At 43.8% G+C, this 25,788-nt stretch overlaps 1 protein-coding gene across 3 annotated transcripts in view; it reads right to left on the bottom strand.

Moving 5' to 3' along the window:
* The window catches only part of znf438 (zinc finger protein 438), a 72,769-nt gene that overhangs the window by 9,298 nt on the left and 37,683 nt on the right, over nt 1-25,788 (bottom strand). For 2 of the 3 annotated variants that reach the window (XM_084033810.1, XM_084033809.1), the window contains one exon: nt 19,183-19,278. The gene's annotated coding sequence lies outside the window, so the exon portion shown is untranslated. Of the gene's footprint in view, nt 1-19,182; nt 19,279-24,102; nt 24,120-25,788 lie in introns of those variants that run through there. The other variant, XM_084033811.1, reaches the window with a different exon arrangement.

Raw genomic sequence — 25,788 nt, 5'->3', positions numbered from 1 at the left:
CACCATATGATTGCATTCTTTAATCTTTAAACTGATCTAATAGCAATAACTGCGACAGCTACATGACTTCCTGTGCTATCTTCTGAAAGCTGCCAAGATCATGACTTGAAATGTGACCTCATTGCACAAGGCCTCATTTTTTCTCACATTTCATCACAACCCAAGTAAAGGGAAGCAAACACACTGTCAAAAACAAAGACAGTTGCACAAGTGTGACAAGCTGTCTTATAACCCACGTCTCTCTGGTCCACAACAGCAGACTCACTCCCCCCCAGGCGAAGGACAGACTGCCCCCTTTGATTTTGAGCTCAGCATGTAGCCGTGGTACATGCTGGGGCACTGCAGGGGGCTCCGTATACCCCCCTCACTTCCTGGAAGGATCAGCCAGCGGAGCGTGAAAGCTGCCCAATGGCAGGATCTTTACTAGATGAAGAGGGGCTCCACTCTCATCTCCCCCTCTACTGACCAGCACTGCAACCTGGCCCAAGGCATGGAGGATGACCCTGAAAAAAGCCCTGGATTTACTTTATCATTCCTTGTTCACAAATAACCAATCATGGTTATCCAACAAGGATGAGGCTTTTCCACTCAGTGGATTCTGACTGTGCTGATCCAAAATACAGCTGAAGACTATGGGGAAACTATGACCTCAGCGTGAGGTTTTAAACAAGTATATATTATATAAATCTACCGTACAGTTTCCATCCATCAATCAAAAGCCACAGGTATGGCTTTGAAAACAAAGGCAAAATTACCTTCATTCATACCAATACTGAATCTTTATATCAACGGAGGGAGAGATTACAGAGGAATGCTTCAAAGGGCCTAATTGTAAACAGACTGGGGTTTGAATTTCACATCATGACCTGACTTTCAATAGCAGCGTTTGATACGGGCACACCACTCTGTAATAATAATCTGCATCAAGTACAACAATACGGAGATGACACAAAAGTCAAATATTTAACAACAGAATGAAAAAAACACCCTCTGTATTCATTTTCAAAGCAGTCTGGTCGAGAGTCTATATACATTAGAAAGAGGGAGAAGTAAAGAAAAAACTGCAAAGGGCATATTGTTTAACAGCTGGAAGTGTTTCTGTGCAGAGAGATTATTTATACAGTACCCCTACCGCATTACGACTCCATAAAACTGGAGATATTCCTACTCTGTGTGGATGGTTGACTCCAGTTTGACTGTGACTTTGGCTGAACACCGAGTGGAATAAAACTGTGGGATGTGTGTTCCTCTGGGCATTTTGTGTGGCTAGAGAAAAGTGGGAAATTGAGGTAGAGGCAATGCTTGGCGGCCAGTTCTACCGTGTGAAAGTTTACAGTTGGACATGAGGGGGAACAAAAGGTGTGTATCAACAGCTGGAGACGCAGCCTGTAATCCTGCAGTCACAGATGATTCAGCAGACGTCACCTGACACCAAGTAACTCCACACAACAGCAAGATCAGATTTTAATACATCCCTCTGTCTCTTTAAACCTGCAAATATAAAATAGGACTGGCGCAGCACGGGCAGTGTAGGGGGAGATTGGGTCGGGATGGAACAATATACGATTTCCCCCCGTGTCGCAATTTAAAAACACAAAACACTCATAATAAGTTGATCATGGTGAATTTCCCAAATCGGCATAATCATAAATATCATCACAAGGGACTTGAAAAAGATACTAGCTCAGTATCATGGGAGAGAAGTGAAAAATAGTGCCTGATACATTTTTTAAATGTATCTATACTTCATTTATGCAGGGAGATGTTATGATTTATGATCATCTGAATTTTCTTTCACCAAAAAGGATGTTCAATAAAAAAAAGATCGGTCTAAATCGCAATTATTTTGGCAGGATAATTATGACATGACATCTTCACATCGTCCCACGCCTAATATGGTGTACTGTGTTAAAAGTTTAAAAAAGTAATTGCCATCATCAGAAGAAGGTAAGAGATGAGGCATTTTTCACCACAATTTTCTCTTTACTAAGCACATTTGTCCAGACCAGTGATCCAACATCCAATCTGATCAGGTCCACAGACTGTTTCTAGAATGTACTGTTATTGTGCTGCTGTGTCGACAAGCTTCTGCACACAGATGAGCACAGACAGACAGATGCCACAGTGACGAGTGTGTGGCAGGAGGAAGTAACAACGGAAGTAATAGACACAAATATTAGACGCTTACAGATTATGTTTACCATGTTCACCATCTTATTTTAACATTTACGTTTGCTAATAAGCACTAAACACAAATTATAGCTGAGCTTTCAGGTATTTGGACATAAACCAGTTTTGACTTGATGATGATATGAGATGAAAAGTGGAACCAAATGTCCTATAACCCATGAGAGGTATTTCAAAGCTGCAGTACTTGGGGGCCATAAGGCCGACCTTAGGAAAACTTCCATTACTCTAACTTCACTTCCAGGAGTACATATTGCCATATATGCAGCTTACATTTCAAGTTCTCCCATCAAGAAGAGGAAAGGAGCATTAAACATCAGCCGAGTGATACAGTCTGCTGCCATTAGGGTTAGAAATTCAATCAATATATTGCAAATTAGATGTCATTTGTCTTTTAGGATCCACAAAGAATAATTCAATTATTCAATTTGAAATAGTTCCAAATTAGACTATACCAATCACCCAACGTCTGTAGTACTAGATTTAGCCACTTTCTAGTGATGGATTTTTTTTTACTTGCCACCAAAAAGTCCTGCAGCAGCTTTTTGTCCCTCCTGGGTTTGAAAAACAAAACGAAGCCCAAAAAAAAGTCTCCACATTCAGAGATAATTGAGTCTTGAATACCGTTGCTTAATGTTTTGTGAATGCCATTCCAATCTAAAATCCATTTGGGACAGTCCCAGATTATGTGGAAATGATTTTCCTCCAGGGAGCCACATTTGCTCTTATGTTGTTAATGGTGTGGGTTCTTAACATTTTTCCAGTGTTCCTGCCAATGGATGGAGTTATTTAAAGAACTCCCACCACCACATGTCTTCAATGTACATGATATTTTATTTTGGCATGAAAGAGTACAGCAGAATACAATCTAGAGATGGACTTACAGTATACACTCAGACCCTGTGGGTCCACACATCTGATCAGCTCTAGAAGAGACCATGTTCGTCCTGTAGAGATTGAAAACACTGTACTGCACTTTTGTGTGGAAATTAGAGATGAGTTGTTTAAGTCCTTTCCCTGTCCAGGATGAACCAACTCCAATCGTCAGATGGTGTGAGCTTGGGATCAATGAATGCCTGTTGCATCTGCCAATCCATCATACAGTATATATATCTGGATAAGTGTAATCTGATCTGCTGGTGGCTCTGGAGGAAAAGTCCGGGGATCAGGAGGACATTTGGTGCCAATCCACACAATAGCTGTTGCTATATTTCAGTCTGCACTGGTAAAATGGAGGAACAACTGGCATTGCCGTTCCTAGAGCCAATGGGAAGAAAAAGCTCCAAGACCAACTGCATCTGTAACTGATCCTACAGCAGCTGTTATTTTCATAGTAGGTACAGCTTTGCAATGATTTCTAGACGCCCTGAAGCTACTGGTAACACACACACGCACAAGCACGTACACACGTACATACACACGCGCACACACACACACACACACACACACACACACACACTATGAAGGTAAATCGATGTCAAAACACTTAGAAAGACGCGCAGCAGCGTGTGTGTGAACGCATGGTTACTTTGTTATGCGTGCGTGCGTGCGTGCGTGCGTGCGTTGTCGTGCGCAGGTTGTATGTCACGCGTAACAAGAAGCTGCGTACATATGAAGCAGCGTGCGCGTAATGTAGTTGGCCTGTTCATTTCAGTCAACCAGGGGAGGCAACTACATTACACGCTCATGTTACGCGGAGTAGGTGCGCACAGCAGATCAACTTCCGGCCGCGCAGCATCAGAATCGGCGACCGCACGTGCGTGTGAACGCGTAACAACATTTGTCAAACTGTGACAGACAGACGTGCGCACGCTGCTTCATATGTACGCAGCTTCTTGTTACGCGTGACAGAGTCTGCGCACGTCGTTTCCGCGTACATGTGAGCGCCTGACAAAAATGTTCAATTATCTTCATGCGAGCGTTAATGCGTGCGTTCGCTAAAAAACGCATGAATGTTACGCGTAGTTACTCCGCGTAATGTGATCACAGGCGTGCAGCAGCAGTTCACGCGCACGTTCACGCGTGACCATTATAAGTCAATGAGGAAACTACATTACACGTCAGGCGCTGTGTGCTGCACAGGCGTCAAAGCACGCGGGTGTGACGCGTTCAGTTGATAGTTGCGCAAGTAATATGAAACGATTCTGACGCCATACACACACACACACACACACACACACACACACACACACACACACACACACACACACACACACACACACACACACACACACACACACACACACACACACACACACACACACACACACACACGCACAAGCACGTACACACGTACATACACACACGCGCACACACCACACACACAGGCACACGCACAACACCAACGTCTTCATGAAGTGGTTGAAGGAATTTCAAGTCCACCACCGCTGGACAACTTTGGGAAAGGAACAGATAGTATCCAAATATCACAAGCAGCTCCTGCCGTTCCACTTTTCCATAGCAACTTGGCCTTTATCTGATAGAGATGAGTGCGAAAGACTGGAAAGGGGATGACATGCAGCAAAGTAGGTACATGTGGCGCCTTCTCTACCAAGTGAGCTATCCTGGTGCAGTCAGCATGTTAACTACTCTCTTTCTCTTTATTCACTGAGTGACGGAGCAGTGATGATCTGCCGCTCATCATCAGCCCATTCTCTGAGATGGTTCTCATGTACAGCGAGATGCAGATATCTGGATGAAAGAGAGCTACATGAACTTAAGAGCCACACCTAAACCTTCTTATTGCGAGGATGGAGACTCAGCTGGGAGAACAGCAGAGGCACCGTGGTCCAAGGCAGAGACAAAACAGAAGCTGGATTTATATCAAGACGTGTTCAAATCAAAGAAGACAAGCCTCGGCCCGATGTTGTATGTACTTCATCTCATAATACGACACACGCATGGCTTTATGTAGTTTTCAACAAGCACCGTCTCAAAGTCATCACAAGAGAGAACAACACAGAGAACATGACTGTCGCGCCTGCACAGATATCTAGTAAGCACTCGGCCTGCATCAGAACATGTGAGCGAGTGGAGCCGAGTGGCATTTTTATTAGAAATGGAAATCCGGTCCCGCTCACACCACGAGCCTGAAGCCCGAGCCCGACCCAGAACCCTGCTGTGTCCTACACAGCCATCAACAGTATTTTCAGTCATAAATCGGCTCGATAGCGGGGGGAGATCTGAGTAGAACACTGAGAGATAATGAGAGGGACGGTCTATCGATTAAAGCCTACTTCATGTCCACATTGCCTAATCGTGCATGTGCATGAACCATACCGGACTCAAATCCACTAGTGTGAGAATTCACCAAATGTAGTGTTTAAATTTCAATATGATTTGGCCCCAAAAGAAGAATGAAATGATTGAAACTGAAGTGGATGTCCCCACAGTGTTAGGCCAGAGGAGAAGTCGTGTCTCACCATCTCACGTCAGTGTCATACAGTACATACAGTATCTCCAGGATAAGGTAAGAAAACAAGGTGCACCTCACTTAATTAAAAGTGCCATAGCACAGAACTCTGGGTATTTAGCCACTGCAATTCAACTACATTACATTGCCAACATGGCCCTGAGGACACTAGCCCATTAACGATGGCATTGTTTCAGTGTGTGAAAATGCCCTCCACAAATAATCCAAGGGTTAGAGGTCCATCCTGAGGATACTTTTATTGATTGTCAATAAAATGATGACTGTGAATTGGAAGAATGCAAAACCTCCAATGGTTGCAGAGACTGGAACAGCAAATGTGGACTCGTGTGATATTATATTTCCGGATTAACCAAGTGACAGTGGCCGTTGAAACTTTAATTCTAGAAAGAAATGTCATCTTCATTCTTTTGTAACTGACCCCCCCCCCCCCCCCCCCCCCCCCCTCCTTTATATTTGTATTTTCTGTATTTTAAGTGTGACTGTGTATAATATTTACATATGTGTATATTTGGGTTGCAACAATACAGTTAGTCCACGGTTCAATACATACCTCGGTTCTTGGGTTACGGTTTCGGTTCGGTACACATTTTGTGTGCAAGGAGAAAATAATTGCTATTCACGAATTCAAAAATTATTTCTTTATTTTGCTCATAGGCTATGATTTGTTTTCTTACATTCAGACACATTCAAATGTATTGTAGAATGAAATAAATAAATATGTAAAAATAAAGTGCTTCTTAGCCTTGACGTCTGGTATAGGATTATATACTTTATATGTATATTTTATATATATATGCAATCAAATTTAAAAAAAATAAAATGCCCTCCACTGCAAACTTGTGTGGTCACAGATGCTACTCAATCTGCTGCTGGATTTGAAACGCCATCCACTCTAATCTGACTGGGCTCAAAGGTCAGGGCTGGTGTGACGCAAAAACCTGGTTTCTGGAGAGAATGTGAGAGTCTGAGGGAGGAAGAGAAGAAAAACAGGGCAGGGGGTGATCCACAGAGACAGATTATCAGGTAAAGCCAGAGGGGTGAGAGGTGAGGATCTGCTGTTTATGCTGGAAACGGGTCAGGGTTTAACAGGAGGGCAGTGAGGGGACGGACTAGCCATCCACCTGGAATGGAATGAAACACACACACACACACACTTCACTTCACACCCTCAAACCCGAACCTAGGTCACATGTAGAGGTGGTCCAGCCAAGACCGACGGGCTGACCAGCCAAAACAACCTGCCCATTGTTAGCCAGTAACGCTATTCGGCGAGAGGTGAAAGCACAGCTCTGTGAACTGCGTTTTTGTAACATCCCTGATGCATTCTCTGATTCGGTTTTGTCTCACTCTTGGCCAACTACTGTTCAAACTGCAGAGGCCTGCATTTTGCACCCACAATAGGGAAGGGGAAGTCGTTTCTGTTGGGGCGAGTTTTAAAAGACTGAAATGTGAAGTGTTTTGAGGAAAGCAGAGCAGGGAGCAGAGCAGTGTGAGGTTTGTTATCTCCCTCGTAGGTGAGAGGAACGCTCATCTGGGACCCGAAGATAGAGAGTCGAGAAGGAGGGGGTCTGGAATGAAGCGTGTGTGTGTGTGTGTGTGTGTGTGTGTGTGCATGTGTGTGGGAGGGAGGGTGGGCCAAAAAAACCCAGCAGAGGCCAAGCTCCCCCAGGTTTTCGCCCAGATGAAAGGCCAGGATCTGGGCTAGATAAGAGGGCAGATCACGGGGGGTCGGGGCCAGCCGGCTGTGAGAAGCCATGTCCAGCGGCCATCTTTCACCAACCTCATCCCTCTCTCTCTCTCTCTCCCTCTGAACACACACACCGACACCAACACAGCATGAGGGATTACTGAACCTGAGAGACGTCACAAAAATTGTGAAACAGTGTTCTCTCCCCTTTGTCAGGTCATTCTGAAACACAAGAGGGACATTCTGCGAGTCTTGCAATCTGAAAGGAAATGATATCATTCCATTTGTTTTTTCCTCCTGAGTGAACTTCAGTGTTATCTGTGCTCCATTGCTTCTTCCTGCATTCATGCTAACTGCTCATCTTTGTTCCCCAGCCTAAAGTGTACTGTGTGTGTGTGTGTGTGTGTGTGTGTGTGTGTGTGTGTGTGTGTGTGTGTGTGTACACTAGTGTGCAGGGGAGCTAAGGCGGTCATGGGGAAAATGAAATCAGTGTTTGCAGAGGTCCTTGTTTCATCCCAGAGCTCTGCAGAATGAGAAGGCCAAGGAGTGGGCGCGCACATGCACACACACACACACACACACACACAGTCGTATGTCATCCACTGTCACCTGAGCAAATCAATGCATCTGAGAAATCCATTACAATTAGGATCCCGCTGCTCTGCCCTGCATGTGGATGGAGATGAATCAATGAGAAGTCCCGATAACCTGCCATTCCAATACGTTCAAGTGAGACCGGGGCTCTTTTGCTTTCATTATCTTAAAATTAAAACGATTTCTTTTGCATCTAAACAATCTGCAAAATAAAAGAAAATCCCTCCCCGTTTAAGGATTTCAGAATCAGCGGTCACTACAGACAAGCTGGACCCTCAGTAAAGAATAAAAACATGAGCTGTCCTTTGAAGGCAGGATGCTGTAAACCCCTGACAACCAATGACCTTTGACCCCATGTCCTACAAGGCCATGTGTCATCTTCTGGGAAACTGTAACATCCTCAATCATCCATGCACACAGATGATCCAAATGAGCATAACCCTCCACACACACACACACACAGATGACATGGCTGTCGGCTCAGAGCTGAGTGGCATCGGTGTGGAGTCGGGGTGACAGCAGTGTGTCCGAGTGTGTAGACGGCGTGTTCAAGGTCTGAAGTGTTAATGTGCTCCCCCCTCAGGCAGCCAGCACTGTGTTAGCCGTGCTCAACACTAAACCTTTACCTGACCTTTCCCTCTGCCCTGACATTTGGACCCTTCTGAATAGGTCAAACAGCACTAAAGACTGGTGGAGAAAAGGAACGGAGGGAAAATTGAATAAAAGACGAGAGGAATGAGGAATGTCAGGAGAGGGAGGCGACAACTGATGCTGCATGGGAATGTGCAAGAAAGAAAAACATACTAAAAATAACTAAAAGCTCCAATTTTCCACAATAAAAGCATCACACAGAAGGGACCGGTCCAGAATATTTTACTTTCCCATCAGTCAGTATGACAGCATGTAACAAACGGTGATTTTAAATGCTGCTCTGCTGAATTCAAGTCTTATAAAAAGCAGTGGCAGGGCCCAAGGTTTTGTTTCAGAAATGTGTCACTGGTGTCAGAAATTTGCTGCGAGTCCATTTTTCTTAGTGACCAACAGCAATGAGGCAGGAAATGGCAATACACTGGTAAGATTGCCACAGAAGTAGATAACACACATGAAAAGGGGGATGTGGGATGTAGGGTGGGACAGGAAACTCCTCCACTTTGTCCTGGTGTACTAGTACTAAACAGTAAACATTGTCTTTAGTTTGAAATGGTGGCTAAACATATCTTGACATAACGCAGCATTAGAGATGGAAAAATGACCCGATTTCTAAAAATTGGTCACCCTATGAGAAGCACCACCCTAAACCTTTGGGGCTCATGGTACCCCTATACAAAAGTTCCCTAAATTTGGAGCACAAATTTGTCCCTCAGTCAGTTTTTCCCTGAGGACAGATTCCACGTCACCCAACATGTTATGAATGCCCTGTTTGATGGTGCTGTCAGACAGCATCCAGCCCTAGCATTACTTCTTCTTGCACGCTGGTAATATGAGCAATTCCACAATTGGATGTGGATTTTTAGCTTTTGCAACAAGCTCAGCCACTAAAAAACTAGCCTTGTTTTGTCACACAAGCACAGTAAAAAGCATACATGCACACTCTGTCACACTCATTAATGATTTCAGTCTCTTAAAAGATTGAATGTTTTGTATCCCTTTGTTTCAAAGTGTCTTGCTAATTTGCTTGGTACCACCTCTACATTAGCTAACTTCGCTGTAAAGCCCTAGTTTTGGTTGTTTTGCTGCTCCTGACTGGTCGGGCATGACCTTCGATGTCAGGTGCTGACTGAGTGTAACCTTATTTGTTCTCTTAAGAAAGCTATCCAGAAGTCCCTTTAATCTGGCTACGCTCTGACATCTGCTGACAGGTAAGGTTAGGAAGACGGTATTTGCCATATTCGGTGGCACTTTGAGTAACCCTGGCTATGGGAGACTATGTTCCCATTCTAGCTGGACAAGAGAATATCAAATAGAAATGACCAGCAACACATCCTTAAAAAGGAGACACTTGCAGCTTGGTCAGAATGTAGACTACAATGTTTCAAATCTAAAAAACCATGCACTACGTCTGTGGAAAGTCATAACTGACCCTCTGCTAAGGCCCTCCCTCCACTGCTACTCTGTCAAGCTGTCAGAGTAACTACAGTGTCCACACTCACTAACTGCACTCCCAGAAGAAATATAATTGGAAAAGGGAAAAGTAGACGATGTGTTTGAAAGATAGATCTAGGATGACAAACTGATTCAGCAGCAAATACTGATTCAAAAGATAAAAGTTGTGTTGAAACTCAGCGGCCGCATGCTTCTGAGGGCTTCATGAGCAACCGTGCCGAAGCACACCTCTACCAACTGTGCCAGGGCCGAGGAAGTGGACCTCGTTCTTGAACTCTTCCTTTTTGGGTCCATGCAAAAGGACATTTACGTTTTCAAAGCAGAAAACAGCGTCTTCTCAACATGGAGACTCCACACTCAGCTCCACTCTTACTAGCTTTGTTTGAGGGCGGGACTAACTAGCAGCTGGACAGATACTTGGTGACATCACCACTTCACTGAAGAAAAGGAAAGATTTCTATTGAGGTGTTTGAATCAGTGTTTCTGTGGGGGAGAGGAACTCTCTTTGGACTTTAGGCTTTGAACCTCTGGGGACCTTTTACATGAACACATAACTATGAACACACTAAAGGAACAGGAGGAAGGAGAACAAGCTATTAGGTCCTTTTTTTTCAATATTTTTATTGAGTATGGTACAGTGGATACAAAGAGATGACAACTTGACAGTAAGTCAAAACAAATGACATACCTTCTGACTTTTCTTTTTAAGATGTTAGAGGAAGAAATAACCAAACTATAAAAATTATTGTAACAAAGAAGAGAGAGAAAATGGGTGGTGGGTGGTGTGGGGCCTATCAGTCAGGAGGCAGAGAAGAAAGAGAGTTGAAGAATGTTAAGAAGGATTGCCACTTGTTGTCTGTGTTACCAGCAGTGAATATTTAATCTTCTCTAACTTGAGGGAAGAAATGACATCCCTGAGCCATCGAGAGCTGGAGGGATTTCCGTGGACTTCCAGTTAAGGAGAAGATGCCGTCTTGCCAGTAAAGAGGTGAAGGCTAAAACGTCTAGGTGTTTGGAAGTATATCGTTTATAATTTTCAGGAATCCCAAATATAGCAATATGAGGAAAAACATTTATCCTCATCAAAAGTATTTTTGACATTGTATTAAAGTAGTTTTGCCAAAGGCCAGATAATAAAAGGCAAGAATAAAACATATGGGTTAAGTTACATGATGAATAATGACATTTGTCACAACTATCGATGACACTGGGATAAATTTGTGACAGTCGAGCTTTGGAAAAATGAACTCGAACAAAATGACCTTGAACTGTACAAGTGTCAGAGGAGCGCAAGTTGAGCTGTTGTGAATTTTGTCAAGAGCCTTCTCCCACCAGATATCCTACAAGTTCAGCCCCAGTTCCCGTTCCCAGGCCGCCTTGACCTTGGTAGTTGGTGAACTGTCATAGGACAGGAGTTTGTAATACATTTTAGAAATGAGAGATTTTCCAAAGGGGTTGGAACTGAGAAACTCTTCCCACAACTGAATCATAGGTGAGGAGGGGAAGGTTGGAAATAGCAATTTGACACAGTGTCTGATTTGAAAATAGCGAAATAAATGAGAGGGGGGAGGTGATATACACATGACAGGTCTGTAAAGCTACGGAACATACCATCTCTATACAGGTCTTGTATGTCAGGCCTTTACCGTGCCATACAGAGAAGGTGGAGTCTGTGAATGCGGGTTTGAAAAGGTGATTCTTTAGTGAGGGAGCTGAAGTTGAAGCAGAAGTACATTTAAACTGTCTCCTGAAATGGTACCAGATCTTGAGTGTATATTTTAAGACATCTCTGTATCAGGTAGCATAACCACAACACAACAGGTGGAACACTGCACACCAGAGAGGAGCTGCCCACGTGTCTCCTGCTCCGTCCTCCTGTCCTCTCCCTTCCTCCATCAAGTATTAACCTCCTCCATAGCTACGATGGACAGTCCTCGCTGTAATGCTCTCAGACACAGGCCCACCTGTTCAGACACAGTGCTCTCCAGAGGATTGCAAAATCATTTTTGTTCTTATCGGCCAATGAAAAGTGATGCTTCGACTCTAAGATAACACCTGCTTTCCTGTTTCCCACCTTAATGATCACCCAACGCAATGGGAGAACTTTAATGGGAAGGAGGGAATGAAGGAAGCTGCCAGCTTGCTAATTTTAGGCACTCTGCCTTTCTCCAGCGTTTCATCTGAGATACAGAGAGGAGAGGAGGCGTGGAGAGGCGGGAAAGTTCTCCGTCTCTCACTTTCTTGACTTTCTGCATCGCATCTTTCTAACTATCATTACCACCCTGCATCCGCCATGAGCGAGTCTCATAGCTCTTTGATTCCCTGAACTCTCTCTCTCTCCCTCCCTCTCTCTCTCTCTCTCTCTCTCTCTCTACCTGAGTAAATAAACACTGTTGTGTGGGATGCTAATTAGAGCAGGTTCAGGGACGTGACAAGCCCAGAGACAGATAAACAGCAAGGTGGGGAGGAGAGGAGATGAGATGGAGGGGGGCGGGGGTGGAGGTAACCCACCCCAAGGGCAACGCAACACAGACACAAACACATCAGCTCCATGGTGAAGGACACACAAGCCTGGGTTTTGGCTTTCAACCCAACTTATGGGGGCTTTGAAGCGAAGGGCGGTAGCAGGGTGGAGGACTTTGAAGGGGCTGTGATGGAGTGAAGGGCACTAGCAAGGAGGGGGCATGTAGTGGAGCATCAGCCACGATTAGAGGAAGAGGGAACGGCAAACTTCCTTAATGACGGCTACTCCAAGAGACCCGGTTGCCAGATCAAAAGAATATGCAGATGATCCCAGCGGTTCTTCTCCTGTTGAGGTGAGCCCGGCTTCTAAAGCAGGTCAATGGGAGGCAGCTTTCCTTCGTTAACATACGGTGGCCTTTGTGGGGGAATAAGCTGCTGGATATGCAGGTGAGAAGGTAACGTTACAAAGGAGAGGCGAACACAAACAAGTAGGCTTACACTTGGTTGTAACTCAACACTAGAATTTCATCAGCGAGGCAGCACACATACTCAGACTTCTGTCCTCAAGGAATAATTCAACCCCAACATGACCATTTGGAAACCCTTGTGGACTAGAAGTATAAAGTTACTTCATGGGGGGGGGGGGACCGTTCTGGTTCCCGTGGACGGAAAACTAAGATGTCTGTGAGGTAACATGGGGAAGTTATTGATCTATTAATCTATAAATGGTATTCCTTTTATGGAAATATCATCTAAAGTAGCTACAGTATATGTGAGATTGCAACAGAACTGCAGACTGCACACTTGGGCCCAAACTATGAGGTGCGTTCCAGCAAAGTTTTCGATGCTTTCGGGCTGCCCCACTTCAAATCATCGAGGGCTGGAGATCTCTTTTTTGACCCACAAATCATAGTGTTGTAATGTTAAACGGGGTAAAACAAAGGAAACAAATGGGATGGAGCAGGGTGTTGAGCCTGGTATTTAACATCTGCACAGGAAGATTGTCATTAAGGGCCCTAGTTTCGTGGTGCAGCGCAGGGCGGCGCAGGGTGGCGGAGCTGGCGCAATGCAAGTTTCGATCAGCGCAGCCTTGCGCACGGTCAGTTTGGCAGTTTGGTGGATCGCCTGCGCCAAGATGGGTGTGGCGGCGCAGCAGGGGGAGGCGTCACAGATTCAGCTTGGTGCAGCGGAAGTTTCGTGGCAAAAAGTCTCGCCGAGACTGCGCCAAAAGCCTGCCAGCTCCAACCTGGTCTACTCTTGGCACAGCTGGCGGAGTGGCAGTTTGGCTCACCGGCGCGCAGTGTGCACACGTCACCAAGACCTCACAGGAAGGTTTCCACAGTTCCAGGCACATTTACATGCAATAAATAATCACAACAAACACTATTTAATGCAACTAATTGAATCAACACGTGAATTTATATCTATATAGATTGTCCCGTCACATCTGACATCAGATCAAAGGCGGATGGCACGCGTAACGGAAACTCAGCCTGACTGAATTAACACATCTGAAACACCAGAAACGCACAACTTTCCCGCGAGCTGGAATCGGAGTTGGGGCTGCATCCGGTGCAGCTGTGGAGCGCAGATGATGAAGACGGTGATGATGATGATGAATGGCCGGCAGGCTTGTGAAGGCACCGGGTTCTCGCCACTATTATGTCTACTGACTGACTCTGTTTTGTGATAGACATGTCTAAAATGTGCCTACAATTTCTATAGTGATATAATATCGGCATTATAATTATTATGACTATATGCACGCACAGCACGTGATGTGCGTGGTGGGAGTCGGCGCTGCTTCTGTCATTGGGTTGTCAAGTGACGAAACTTGCACTGAACCTCGCCTGGCGCATTAAAGGTGAGGAGAAGAGCTCATTTGATTGGTGAAGATCTGAATCGGCTGTGTTAATCCCAGTCCACGCCTTGTCTCCTCCTCGTCTCCCACTCACGCCTTCTTCTCCTCCCTCTTTCCCACTTGCGCGGGTGGGAGTGACGGGAGGAGTGCTGGCGTGGTACACGAAACTTGCAAAGTCCAGGCGGACACACCCCGTTGGCGTGGCGCAGGTGCGCTGCGCCCCGACTGCTCCCGGTCTACGAAACTAGGGCCCTAAGGATTTAAGATGGTCATAAAACAGTGAAATCAGAGGAATGGTAGCATTATGGTAGTATTACACACCTCGTTTATTCATCAACCATTGAAATAGATTTCCATGATTGAAGGCGATTATTCCATAATGATTATTACCTCTGGTAAGAGAACAGCCTAGAAGTCATCCGAACCAGCCAGTAAAATCTATAAAAAACACATTTTTAGATATGATGTGTTTGTGTCATCAACATCACATGTCAAGTGCTGTCGTGTTTATGCAGCCTCTCACACTCAACCAGTGGATGGTGATGTTCATGAGGGTTCAGGGTCCCTTAAGCAGGGACATTGTGAAGGCACCCTGAACTCAAGTCAGACTGAATTGACAAATTTGTGGATTTGAAACTCGTAGTTTCACTGCAACAACTAAATGTGTAGCACCAGGACTTCCCTTAACCGGAGCCTAGGGTTGTAAACGATAAACCGATGCGACCGGATATTCGGTTCAACAAGTGAGAGATACGGCTGCATCGGTAGCAGCCTCCTCAATCGATACGAATTATCAATGAATTCCTAGATGAATCGGTTATAGAGTCATGGATCGGGTATCGCGAGACTTTGAAGCGGTTGGCGGCATTAGACCAGCGTCTCTAAAACAACGTGAGAGCTGAAGCTGCCCGCGAAACGCCGTAGCTGGCTAGCTTGTATGAGTTATAAACAAGGGACAACACGGAACATGGAGGAGGTGGAGGTGGAGAGGCGGGCGCAGCACAGGTAGGCGGCTGCGACGCTGCTGTGTGACTGCAGGCACTCCACGACCGCACGTGAGAGACGGATGGCTTTGAATGCCAATCGCTTGTGTCTCAACTTGCGCCACAAGAGGCGGCCGCAGCACGGGTAGCGTCCACGACACTGTCCTGTGACCGCCAGCCAACGATTCAGCCAGACTTTCTTTGGTCCATGTCTAAAAATAAATACATTGACATGTGATTTTGTTGTTCTGTTCTTTTTTTTTTTTTGCCAGTGCCATATCCCAATGCTTGGGGATATGTGGTATTTTACATATTTGAAAAGAAACTATTGTATTGTCACTTTCATAGAATCGGCTTCTTTATTTTATAAAATATCTACAACAAATATTAACCGTAGAATCGAATTGTATCGTTCTTACACTGTATGGAATCGATTCAAATAAAATCGGTCTGTAATAAAAGGATATAGTGTTTGAATCGAATCGTAACCTGTGTATCTAGATGCATATCGAACCGTTTATCACAGAGAGATGTGCAACCCTACCGGAGCCTAGTGAGGGTTTGGTTTTCATGCTCCTCCTTGTATTTCCATTGCGTTTTACAAAGTAGGACCCTTCAGATGTTCATTGAAGGGGCGAGCGTGTAGACATGTTTATACGCTGTTGCACGGCGGACTCATTGGAAGGTTCTGCATTCAGAGACCTGAAAGACTGCGAGCTGAACTGCACTTTGCTTCTTCTGACTTGACTTGAAGTGGCCTTCAAAGACTTCCTTTGCCAGGACTTGGGCTCATATAACTTGAACCTTGACTTGAATAACACTCAGACAGGATATCCAGTAATTCTGGTCTAAAAGGTCTGAAGACTCAATGACATTGCTTGGTATTGCAGCTCTCTTCATCACTGTGGTTGCACACTTTAAACTCAGTGGAACGCTTATTGCTATTTATAATCATTTGTCTTCTTTTTATATTTCCTGCAGATCCTCAGTGCCCCGAGCTACTCCAGTGGAGTTGCTCAATGGCCAACAGTGCTGCGCTTGTATCAACAGGGGTGACTTTGTGTTCAACTGTGAATGTAAAACAGGGATTTACTGAAATACAGCATGTAATCCCAATTGCCCGTTTTTCCTTTTAACAAAGTCTTCCAAGGAGAGTTTTATTTTCAAATATGTCAAAGATATTCTCATTCCTGAAGAGTCGGTAGCTCCTTCATGTCGCCATGTCTCCGTCTTTGTCTTGAGTCCATAAATTGAGCATCTGCTAAGGTGTCTTTGTTGGGTTATTAACACCGTAGGAAACGCTGTCTGGCAGGATCAAAGCCTTGGACTGTAATGATCACTGATGCTGCTGTTAAATTAACCAGACGGGAGCGCTGTTCACACTAATGGGGGGAGGGGGGGTGGGGGTACAAGAGAGAAGAAGAAGCCCAGGGAGAAGTGGCGGAACTACCTGAGCAAAAAAACACAGTTAACACACTGAGTAACACCTTTAATGTTACTCAGGGATGTTTCCCGATTACAAGACATCTTCTGATCCAAGATTATGGGCGGATTGGTGATGACAGGTGCAGTCGGGAACCTTGCCGTTACAGGGACTTGCATAAGCTTTTAATCTCACGTCCAATCCAGCACAAACACTGATGGAGAGACAGAGGGGAAGGGAGAGTGGATCGGGATATATATCTAAGAGATTGTCGAGGAGAGGGGAAATAGAGGGAAATGTGATGGCTGGATAGATGAGCTATTTTTATAATGAGGTCAGTGTGAGCTGTGGGATTTCATTCTCCTGGGACACACACACACACACACACACATACAGGCGATGTGCCTCTCCTGCTGAGTGGGGCTGCCTCTGTCTACAGGAGGAGGATGAAAAGGAGGAAGATGAAGAGGAGGATGAAGAGGAGGAGGATGAAGAGGAGGATGAGGATGAACCCAGATGTCAGAGAGAGGGTTTTAGGGTTTTTAATGCAGACCTGACAGAAGCAGTTTTATGTCCTAGAAAAAGTGGTCTGATTGTTCATTATTGATCAAGACAGACATATCACAGATATATATCGGTGAGGATGCTGGCCAATTTTGGTTCCAGCTCAAATTTATGAATTTTTTTTTGGTACTTTTTTGTTCATTTTCTGTACTAATTATTTTTAAAAGACGGACAAACAATTAAGAAAAACATTCTTTGCAGGTAAATTTGGCTTATTGCTATTTATTTTTCAAGATCTTTTCAGTGTGGAATCAATGTGTTTTCTGCATGAACCTCCCCCGTTGGAGTGGCAAAGTTTACTTGCCATTTTATTCTAATGATTTTTTAGTGCATTGATGTTATTTTGGACAATAAAGTTTATTGTTAAAGTATAAAATATCCTGCCTCCAATTATTATCTTCATCATCTTCATGTCTTTAAAAACCACAAAAAGGGAGTGTACACACACATACATACATATAGACTAATATATGTGACCCACCACGGCAAAACCAGCAACAAGTCGGGTGGGACGAATTTGCGTAAACGACAAAATAAGCTTTTTTTTTTTTTTTTTTTTAATTAGCGATTTTCGTTTTTTTGCAGAATATGCAAGTTGAGATCATGAAGAAGCCACTCCATGTTTCAGATAACAGTATTGGTTGCCTTAAAAGTATACATTTTGTATTTGTAGTTTCGGAAAAAATCTGCAGTTGTCTCTGTCTTTGCTGGGGCGTGTACAGCGATGCAGTTCATTTCCATACTGATTACCGTTGGCCATTCACGCGCTGTTATTTTCTTTGGCCAATCAGCTGCATGTTAGAAGCGAAACATACAGTTAATTATACAGCGCCCCAGTCCCTAGCAGCGGAGGAGCTGGTGCGGAAGATATCAGACGCTATATCTACGGTTACATTTCAACGGGATAAAGACAGCGAAATGGAGGAAATCCGTAACTTTGACTGCAAATGCTACAGAAGAAGAAAGGAGAACTCTCTCCTTGGAAGACATTCATGTAGCGACAAACTTTCTTTAGCTGCCGAAAGAGAGCAAACGGACGTACAGTAGTTACATCGGAGATGACTACATCCACCAAAAAGCCGCAGGCGAAAAGAAAGTCCGCCCAGACCTCTTATTTCATCAGAGCCAACGAAGTCTGCAGGAATACTTTTCAGTTTCTTATGGGGTGAGTTTCTGTTAACATCCAAGTTATCTACTTTGCTTAGCTAGCTAAGCTAGCTCAGTACTGTCGTTTTAAAATTATATGCACATCGAAACTAAGTTGTAATGGGAGGTTTTTGGCTCGTAATGTGGGCATCTGATTTAACAGTAAGGTGCCAAGGGGCCTGTTGGCATTGCTTGAATTGACTGTGATGCTAATAGTTTAGCAACTAGCCTACCTGAGGACAATAGGCCAGTTGCTAAATCATTAGCACTAGCTACTTAGACAGTGCCTGTTAGCATGACACATGATGTAAAACTTCTTTGTTTTCCTTTTCAGAATTGGCAAAGACACCCTGACTGATATAATCAAACACTTTGAGGAGAATGGGCCTGGACTAAATTCACTTAATTCTAGTACTGACTGTACTGTAGGATTTTTTTTCCTCCAATGTTTACATTGTACACTTTAAGCATTTCCATTTCAATAAAGAACCGTATAATTCTGATCAGTCCAGTAAAGTGTTTAACGAAAATAACACTACATCAACATTACCTTTATTACATGATAACTGCTATCGGATGATACATGATATCAGATTTTCTCTGTTTTCCATACTATCGGTCTGGTGTCTATTTCACTCATCTTCTCATTCATTCCACCACTCGGTGACTTCCACTGCCACACAAATGTCTACCGTACTGGATCTGAAGGGAACTGATGTCAACCAGAAAAGTCTTTACCGATTGGATGACCCTCCCTCCTCAGCTGCTCCCTCGCTGCGCCTCTTTCTGGGTGGTGCCCCGGCTGTGGTCCTGCCCCTCCTCTGCACACTCCCCCTGTAGGGACATCAAACAGTAACCTTTCAGATAAAGTGGAACCAAATAGAGAGAGAAAACAGAACAATCACAAGGGAAATGTTTGCTATACAAATACTATGGAGCCCCAAAGTGTTGAATAAATAATGAAACAAACAATACAACTCAAAACATTATCACAAATAAAGTTCTTTACTAATTACTATGAAATGGCATAACATCTTGATTTAATTATAGACATCTTCATTTCAAAATATTTTTATTTCAGAATTTCGGTTTTCCCAGTGAATGTTCAGTTCTTGTTTTTATATATAGACTGGCGTTTCCCTTTAATATGAAGCTACATTTTGGTCACTATTATTAAATTCAACTTGTGTATGAATAAAGTTAATGATATGATTTTAGTTAATTGATTTTTTTTTCTCCAGAAATTGAGCATTTTGCAGCTCCATAATCTAGCACCAAAAAGAGTGTTGTTACTGTTGTCATGCCTGTGGTGCATTCATGGGGGTGGAGCAGTATTCCAGAAACTCCTGGAAGCATTTAAAGATAAAGTGACGGGTCCCTAATGTGATCTGTCTGCACCAATGTCTACAGAGCAACATGGTGTGACGACGTGACTCGCACAGAGCGCTGGCGCTGCATACAACGTCTCTCATGTCGCCCCGTGCTGGCTCTAAACGCTGTCGCTTCGGCCCTCCATTCAGCCAGCCAACGCTCGTTTAGCCCGGCAGTCGGGGACGCCGGCTGCCCACTCACTCAGATCCAGCTGTATTAAATAAATAAGGTTTGCTCTTCTGTGTAAATTATTCATTTAACACGCCTTATCCTCTTCCAACAACCTTGTTAGAGCAACTCAGGAGTGGAGAGGGGGTGAGTGCGGGGGGCAAAGGGGGGATTGGGGGGGGGGGGGGGGGGGGCAGACACTGCGGCTCATGTGCGACTCAGCAGAACCTGTGGTGCATCTCTAAGCTCTCTGGGCGTTCAGTCGTAGGGGGCCTAATTCACCCTGACACCTCCTTTGTTTCAGGCAGAAAAGAGCTGCATAGACACACACACACACACACACACTTGAGCACACACTGACATGCACAAACTTAGAGAGAAAGCACAAGAAAGGGGTTTTAGTGCATATTCATAGAATAATCATTCTAGCTGTCTGGATAAATTATTGAGAAATGGGAGTCCAGGACACGCCATGCTGGAATGCAGCCTGCTTTTGGTGCGCTGCCTGAACTCGAATCAGACAGCACAGCAAGTCATCCACGAGAAACAAGCTGATTGTAATGAGCCGGGATGGGGATGCAAGGAAAAATACTCATCGGGAAGAAAACCACTGTGAGGACGAGCACACAGAGCCCTCACGTTTGTATAATGTTAATGACGTGGCTCAGCAGTCCTTGCCCCTGCTGAACGCTGCATTCATCCATCCAGCTCCGTTATTCATGGAATGACAGAAAACATCATTCAGGATGATTTAGGATGTACAATAATGTATCGAGGGCAACTCCTTTATTTTTAATCCTGTAAAGTCAGAAACTGAACTAAATTGATATAAAACGTCATTCCTAATACTTGAAAGCTGCTTAAAGTTGCCATATTGTAAAGAGTGAGATTTTGTTGAACCATAAAGCAGGTCTAAGAGCAATATGAGTGAAGGTATCCAAATTCTCAATCCATGGAGAAATACTGGGCCTCTAATCAAACAAGCTGTCAAGAATACTATAGGATACATAGACCATCTCACAGTGTTAATGTGGAGTTCAGGTTGCCGTGTATAGCTGGGTCCAAATGAAGGCTGTGTATGAAGAATGTGTCACAACAACAAGGTTGTGCCATTTCCAAGAATCCTCCATCATAATATAAAATCAAAACAATAAAATATGATCTCTGGCTCCATTTACTCATACAATGCTGGTTGCTAAGCAGTGTTGGGCAAGTTACTTCAAAAGCGTAATGCATTATTTATTACTTGTTACTGTCATTTCAAAGTAATTTGTTACATTACAATATTCTCATTACACTACTTTTACATTACTTTTGCATTACTTTTCGCCAAAATAAAAGGAAATATGGATTTTTTGTTCTGAATAGATCTTCTTGTGTTCGATGCAGCTAATTACACAGCAGGATGTGATGTTTTTCGTTTCAAAATAAAAGAACGAAAACCGGAAAATGGCTCGTATCCCGTTATTCGTTTTAAAAACGGAAAACGAGGAACAGAAAACGACTCGTTAACTGATATTAGATATTGTGTTCATGAATGGGATTCGGGGATGAAATAACAGTGCCATTTTTCATTCCAGATCTGCCGTAGGTCTTTTTTAATGACCCTGAAGGCGCTGTATACTGCGAAATTACCTGAAAGCCTACCTGAGACATTTAGGGGGAGCTCTAAAACACTGTTCATAACCGCTCTGACAGCGTCTGATGCTCGCGTTTTGAAGTAAACCTACTGTTTTAAACTTGCACCAAAAGCGTTATGACGCGGACATAAAAGCGGTTCAAAACCGACGGGGAGAATCGGAGCCTCCGCCTCCTCGCCGCCCCTCAGCTGTTGATCCTCGGTGTGACTGCCGGGTCGGCTGCGCTCTGACCGACCGGGAGCCGCTCCGTGAGTCGGTGTCCAGCTCATGGAGCCTGCTAACAACAGCGCTTAATTAACATAGTGTAGAGTTACACGGACCGGCTTTCACACTTTTCCAAAAGTGGAGCGTATGCCCATCTCGCGATCGCGAATGTAGAGTCAATTGATTTCGGGTTTAAAATGCATTGTAACGCACGTTACTGAGATTTGTACCGAGTAAAATATTACCAGTTTTTCTTTTGTAATGCCTTACATTACCGCGTTACAGCAAAACGTAATGCATTACAGTAATGCATTACTTTTGTAACGCGTTACTCCCAACACTGTTGCTAAGCAACGGAAGCGGCAACGCACTCTTAGAAATAAGGGTTCCAATAGGGTTCTTCTACAAGGGCTGAGGTTCTACCTGGAACCATTTGCTTCTGAAAAACCCTTTCCCGAAGAAAGGGTTTTTCAAGGGTTCTTGGTAACACTAATGGTTCCAGTAAGAACCATTTTCATCCAGAGGACCCTTTAAAACCCCTCTCCTGAATAAAGGGTTTTAAAAGGGTTCTTGGTAACACTAAGGGTTCCAGTAAGAACTATTTTGATCCAGAGAACCGTTTTTGGAAGAAAGAGTTCTTCAGGGATTGTTGAAAGCATGGATCCTGTGTCACCAGGGACATACTTCCTGATAACACCTACCAATAATGGTGCTAAATACAATTCCTTGTGACTACTGATACAAATACTTTTCATATCCATTTTATTTGTTTATTTGTTTTTTCTTCTTCTCCAGATCCTGTTGATCAAACTGTAACATAATTGCCCATCTTGGGATTTGAACACCTGCCACCCAGTCGAAAGTCACTGGCAGTAGTGACTGAGCTAACCAGCTAGCTGCATTGAGTCATCAGGTCAACAATACTACTCTATCACCTTACCCCTTCTGATCAGACATACAAATTATGGCAGTCCTATAATGAAATGTTCTGTTACCAATTTATTTTCACAACCATTAATTATAAGAAAGCAAGTCCTTCATCAGCAAATCTTGTTGACCCAAGCAAAGATTAGCTGTGACTGGGATTTTAACCCCCCCCCCCCTTCAAATCTAAAGTCTGTACCATTACCCACTGAGCTATCCAGCAGAATGTGTAGATCAGGGACTCCTCTGACTCGCCACACTCACTCACACAGCCAGGTTGACAGCTCCTTCATGTCAGTGGTCAGACAGAGGGAGCTGATCATGTGTTTAGCTCTGTCTGTATACAAACTGTGACTTCTGCTTTTAGGTCACAGGTTCAATTCCCATGTTGAGAGATATAATACCTTGCTGATTGCACTTCCAGACAATTAGCTCAGTTGGCTAGGAGCTGGTTCTTGGTGCCAGACGATGTGGGTTCAAGCTCCAGCAAGGGTGATAATGGTAATACATCAAAATACCTGGTAGTCTTTGTGAAACAAATGTACAGAATTTAAGAGTCATGGTAGATGATGTTTGACAAAAACATATCAGAATTTTACCTCAAAAACAGATTTTTTTGACAGTGGTTTCAAATCTGCCTGCGCGACAGTGAATGGCTTACTCAATTTGTGAAGCCACGGTTGAGTTGCCACTTGCCAATTAGCTCAGTGTGATAGACAATGGTCTTTGGTTCCAGAAATTGTGGATTTCAGCCTCAACTGGTGCAAAATGAACATTATAATGTCAACTGTCTTGCCTTCCTGTTCTCCCGTTTGTTGCTCAGAATTGCCTAAATTTGCCAAAAATAGTCCGGACCCGACCCATCGCTGCGCAGCAGCTATAATTGTGTTTATTTTTTAAAGTTTAGTTACACTACTCCCTTCTTCAGGAGGAAATGACACACAGCAAGGATATAACCCCTCTTTCTGGGGCATCTAAGTGAGCTATACTACTCACTGGACAAAGGCTTTTGAAAGTTTGTAACAAGTCATGTGATCTAGAGATACAGTTTGAAGTTGTGAGTTCAAGGCCTGGTTGATGCAGAGTGACCATGTTAATGCCTACTGAGGTGATGTGTGGATTAGTGACAGACAATTTGAAAAATATTAAACACTTATTTTACAGACAATTTTACTCATGTATTTGTCTCCTCCTCATACTTTTCCATGATCGGCCTCATCCCATGGCTGCTGTACTCTGCTGACTGGCTTAGTCAAGTTGTGAAGCTGCACATAAGTTCAGTAATAAAGGAAGGTCTTTGATGTCAGAGGCCAAGCCTTAACTGATGTAAAAAGCATATTGTAATGCTGACTTTGGGGCTACTGCATCAGGGTTTGTTGATGCCGGGAATTGAACCTTGATCTCCCAGGGGAAAGGGCGAGGTTTGGTGTGTTGGACCTGGGAGCTGGCCCCATGGTGGCTGTCATGTGTGAGTTAAGAGCTGGTTGCCCCATGGATTGCACCATATGGTCTGGTCTTCCCCCTCTACAAACCAGGTGTGACATACCAATAGTGATACTGTGAACAGAACAGAACAAAGAAGAACAGAAGACACTTCAGAGAATCAAGGTGAGCTAAATATAATATCTTATTTCAGCATGCTTGACCCTAGCTGAGCTGAACTCCCTGTGTGGGTTCTAGATGAAACCCTTGAAATATGAAAGGGTTCTTAGTGGAACTCCCTGTGTGGGTTCTAGATGAAACCCTTGAAATACAAAAGGGTTCTTAGTGGAACTCCCTGTGTGGGGTCTAGACGTAACCCTTGAAATATGAAAGGGTTCTTAGTGGAACTCCCTGTGTGGGATCTAGACGTAACCCTTGAAAAATGAAAGGGTTCTTAGTGGAACTCCCTGTGCGGGTTGTCTTTGTTGCATAAAACCTTCTTATTGTATTCACCTCCACCCTCGGGTCAAAGCTCACTGATTTTCACTCATTTTATCTCCACTTGAAATCTCAAAGTCCACGACCAAACTTAGGAGAGCTCTGGCTACGAATCCAAACCAAAACACCTCTCTCTCTCTCTCTCGGCCCGGAGCAGGAGGGTGGTATGTCAACTCTGACAGTGCTCATTACCAGCATCAACGCTCTAGACCCGACTGGTACAATGGGATCAGTGAGTGAGTGTGTGTGTGTGTGTGTGTGTGTACACATTACAGAGCACTGATACACCATGTACACAGACGTCTCCTGCTTGTTTCCATGTTCTCTTACAGACGGCTCCATGTGACGGTGAGCCTGGCTTCATCACGTCTCTCATCACGCTGGTTAGCTCCAACACACAACACAGTGGACAGACCTGCGTTTAAATGATGAAACGCCTCGGCTCACACCACCGTGCAGGTTATTCTCAGGACATACATGTGTTAGTGGGGAGAATCTCACAGAGCTGGGTTGCAAACTAACAAACAGGAAGTAGGAAGTAGGTATTTGACTAAAGGAATAGAAGTAATACCACGGTATAAATACTCACACACAAAAGCATTTAAAATGGTACTAGAGTAAAAGTAATAATTTTACAGAATGATATATCTAATATTATTGGTATGCCATTTTTCAGCATTTTCTTTCAACCATTATTCCTCCATGAAACTGCTCACAACAAGGTCTCAGATAATCTCAAGTAACCAGGTTAGGATTTCTAGAAATATTTCTAGTTTTTATATTTTTTTAACACCAAAAACCAAGTGCCATATATTGGCATCATATTGGAGAGAAGGCAGAAATCTCCAGAAATTAGGCAGCTCACACCAAAACCATCTAGACTGATGAATACAACTACCGGTATGAGATATGTATTCTTCATTTGGAGGTGAACTGTCCCTTTAACGTGTCATCGCTTTAATTTTACATTTGTTAAAGGGGGAGCTAATTTTAATTACTTTATATACCACTAAGATAGCCTTTAGGTAACAATTAGACCACATTAATTATTCGTTGATTTATTTATTTTTATTAATAATCGGAATCTGCAAAGACGCAAGTAAATATTCTGAAGTTA

Source organism: Eutrigla gurnardus (genome assembly GCF_963514095.1).
Source record: "Eutrigla gurnardus genome assembly, chromosome: 18".
Lineage (NCBI taxonomy): Eukaryota > Metazoa > Chordata > Actinopteri > Perciformes > Triglidae > Eutrigla > Eutrigla gurnardus.
Note: the sequence above shows the minus strand (reverse complement) of the source record. Positions and strands in the feature narration are given on the sequence as shown.